At 36.2% G+C, this 4,164-nt stretch overlaps 1 long non-coding RNA gene across 1 annotated transcript; it reads right to left on the bottom strand.

The window, feature by feature from the left end:
- Positions 1–248: 248 nt before the first annotated feature.
- LOC149713647 (uncharacterized) lies at positions 249–3,827 on the bottom strand. Its single transcript, XR_016371471.1, has 2 exons — positions 598–3,827; positions 249–507 (listed from the first exon to the last, which is right to left on the bottom strand). It is a non-coding gene; the product is annotated as an uncharacterized LOC149713647 (long non-coding RNA).
- Positions 3,828–4,164: the final 337 nt, after the last annotated feature.

The raw sequence follows: 4,164 nt of genomic DNA, 5'->3' as shown, positions 1-4,164 counted from the left end.
CGGTAATGGAACGTTGTTTTTTCTTAAGCATGCCTTTAAGTTTCAATTAAAAAGAAAAGTTAATATCTGATCCTTCAGTCAAGTGATAACCTCAGTCTTATCGATACTTTTTAGGACTTGATTCTAATCAAGACATTTTTGATTAATATCTGCTCCTTCAGTCTTCATTTTAATTAAGATTGTTAAGAAACTGTTTTACATTTTCAAAATCTACACTAAGCAGAAACATATAAAAATGGGACCGTAACTTTTGCTCAATCAGTCATTTATTTATAATGATACTCCAAAAAATAAAAACGTAACTCATTGAAAGTTTGTATTCTTATTGTAATTAACATAATACAATTTTTTACAACCCTTTATTGAAACGCGAGGCGCTCCCCTAAAAACTCCACAAATAGGACCAAATTGACAGTTTTACACAATTTTTTAAAACGCTGATTTAGCCTATGTCTGTTTAACCTTTAGCTCAAACTTTTCATAAGCCCAATATGAAATTCGGATGTCCTTAAAACTTCTCAACGACGATCCGAGATTTTCAATTTCGAACTTTTTTGTAGCATTAACTAACGTCTGTTTGATATTAAGCTTATAAACCTTAAACACAATATAGTCAGGGCAATGCCGACTCAATTTTTAAGGGCTACCCTAAAAGTCCACAAAGGTGATCCAAGATTGTTAATAAATACGCCTACAAAGTGCCCTCTTCAAAATATGTAGCCGGGGAAAAGAGAGCGTGATCGAGTGGGCTATGCTAGTGGGTATTTTGGTAGTAAGTAACGGGGGTTGGGACTCCAGGCATAGCCCGCTCCATCACGCACTCGACAACGCAAAGCAGCTCGTGCCAGCGTGGGAAATAAGGCGGTAACACAGGGCAAATGACGAGTTTAAAAATCGCCTGGTACAGTTCAAAAATTAAATCGGAGGGGGGGGGGTCAGTGGTCCACGAGACTACTAAAAAATTCAAGGGTAACCAGAGTCCACACATTAAAATTCTAATATTTTAATTATCCACTTCCTTAGCTTAGCAGACGACGTGCTCTGGCCAATGGTCACGGACCAGTTTATTTATTCCAAGTCAGGAGGGTCTCTGGTCTAATGTCCAGTTTAAAAAAATCCTTATTTCCCACCCTGACTCGCGCTATAGGGCAAGCAGCTTGCGACGTGTTGCGCGTGATCGAGTAGGCTATGGTCCGGTCAAAAGAAATCTTCAGTTCAGCCAAGAAGTTATATCAGTATCTCAGAGAGAAGATATAAGATGCCTTTGTATTCGCGCGCCATAGTCCCAGTCCCCCTTTCAAAATACAAGGGGGGACGTAAAAGGAGGCGCCGGGCTATTTCGCTCTAGTCAGTCGGAAATTTTCCTCACTCGCGTCGTCGCGCTGACGTGAGTTTTCAAGAACCAATGAGATGCTGGTTGTAATTTAGAGACGGGGATTGACTGCGGACCTACGTTAGGACTGGAAATAAAGCTGGAAATCTGGCGAATTTATATCTTCTCTCTGAGATACTGATATAACTTCTTGGTTCAGCGTTGTAAATAAGGCGGTGGCACAGGGAAAATGACCAGTTTAAAAATTAAATCGGAGGGGGAGCAGTGGACCACAGGACCACTAAGGAAATTCTAGGGTAACCAGGGTCCAGACATTATCTCAACTATTTTAATTACCCACTTCTTTAGTTTAGCAGACGCCGCGCCCTGGTCAATGGTCATGGACCAGTTCATTTATTCCTGGGCAGGGGGTCGCTGGCCCAATGTCTAGTTTTAAAAAAATCCCTATTTCCCACCCTGCTTCAGTTGGGAGTCTGACTCCTGGAGCTCCTAAAGTCCAGAGATGCATATGACAAGGATTCATTTCTCATAAGCGAGAATGGCCAACTCTGTTGTGTTAGAGACAGCCTGGCAGCCTGGTATTTTTTTACTTCTAAACAGGCTGGGAAATAAGGATATTTTTTAAACTAGTCCTTTGGACCAGTGACCCCCTAGTGTCTGAAATTATTTACTGGTCTCCGGACTGGTCCCAGCCTTTGCTCTCCAATAGATTTGCAATTAATAAACTGGTCCCGAGGACCAGTAACCCCCACTTCTTGAATTAAAAAACTAGTCCAAGCAATTAATAAACTGGTTTTGGACCAGAGGAAGTGTGCTATTTCCCAGCCTGCTTCTAAAGTTCTAAGTCAGCTGGGTTTTCACCTTTAAAAGTTAATACATCCCTTTAAAAATGTTATTAAATGAATGAATCTATACGGTTGCAGTTATGTCGAAATGAGAGCAATTAAATATGTGTCTTTGATATTTAGCTCTGATAATTTCAGAAACTTAGTAAAAAGTAGTGTTATGTATTTAACCAGAATTTATTTTATTGAAATTTATTAATAATTATTTAATTAAAAAAATTGTAATACTATTTTATGTTTTAAATTTCACAAATAAAATTCAAAACAGTAAACATAGGGCAAAGGTTATATTGTATTATAAATAGCCAGTGGGATTGATTTTAGCTATATCGCAATTAGAGCTCGACATTTTCTATCCATTATCCACAAATTAGTAATTAATTTGAATGAAAATAAGTGGATATCTTTTATTAATTGGGAAATAATGCACACACTTTACATTTAAATTTTAGAAGTTGAATTTATTATTTACTTTTTGTATGTAATATTCAGCATTAATTTGACTAAGACAATTAACTAATTACCTACGAGGAATTAACTAGTATATATGTTTAAAATTATAATTTAATCGTTTCAAAACTAATATGGTTTTGAACCGGTTTTAATAATTTAGTTATTAAAATTTGTGATTATCGATTGGTCAATATTGAAAATCAACCAATGGTGGAACGAATTTTTTTTAAACTCAATGAAACTGAAATATCAATGAATCATCTACTGAAAGAGGTATCAACCTATTATTTTTTTTCAAAAGAAGGTAAATAAGGATTAGATGGCTTGCTGCTTCAAACAAGATTTTTAACCATGAATAGAATATTTTGTTAATTTTAGTCAAATTTAGATATTCGGTAATCGAGTTGATATGAATAAAGCCGTTTTTGCTCATGTCCATTTTAAACTTTAATCACAGATTTCGCTATCCATTTCACAAGCATAATAAACACTACTGAAGGGCGCAAATCTATCTGTGATCGGTAATGGTGACCAAAATAGCAATTTGCCCAATTAATCAGTTTGAACTTCATTTGCACATTTCTACTCGTTAATTAGAAATGTTGCGAGAAATTTGAATGGAATATAAGTAGATATCTCTTTTAGTAGATAATTTTTGATGATTCATTGAGTTAAAAAATTGGTATCAGTATTTCAATTAAGCTTTGATATCAACAGCGGTTAATTTACGATATGGGCTTATGATAATAGTCTGTTTATAAGATAAAATCGTTACATCAAGTGTCACAAGACAGTATCTACCTCCAAAATCGAGTGTTAGTAACTTTAAAACCACCTCCTCGTCACAGGATATCCGAGGGTGAATTTATTATATCATTGATAGATAGACAAGATAATCTGACAAGGCGCAATAGCTCAGTCAAGTTTTGGCAAGGCCTAATACCGTTTTGCTTGACTGCATGGCGCGGTCAAATTCCTTTTAAAGCATAGATCATGTAGTATCCACCCTTGATTTTCATTTCGCAACACACGTTGGATTCGTAAACCTCGACGCGCACCACGATTTTCTAGAAGCATTAAAATGCAAACACAACAACACACTGAGCGCATACATTTTTAATAAATAACATTTCTAAATTCTCACTACAGCTGTTTTCGGGCTGAAGCGACCGAAAGACGGCGATAAATAAAAATTCTTCGGGGGGGGGGGGGGTAGTTTCGAGGGAACGAAATTCAAATGCAAGGCGCGTCCCATCAACAAACAAAATTGAATTCGTTTTATGCAATTATAATATTGAAATTTTATACAATTAAGTAATATTTAAGAAAACAAAGCACTACTTTCAAAGTCTAAACTTTAATTAAAAGTACGACGATACGAGAAGGCGAAGTAGTAAAGGGCAACGAGAGGTAAACATTTTTTTAAACGGCAAAAATGAACGTTAAGCCAAGGCTTAGCGCAATTTCACCGCCTTAAAAAAAGTGCCTAGTTTAGAAATGGATTGTGGGACAATCAAAAGGTGGAAAATTATG

Source organism: Phalangium opilio, unplaced genomic scaffold, assembly GCF_054372755.1.
Source record: "Phalangium opilio isolate 3A_F unplaced genomic scaffold, DU_Popi_V2 ptg000009l_1, whole genome shotgun sequence".
Lineage (NCBI taxonomy): Eukaryota > Metazoa > Arthropoda > Arachnida > Opiliones > Phalangiidae > Phalangium > Phalangium opilio.
This window is presented reverse-complemented; position numbering and strand designations above follow the sequence as displayed.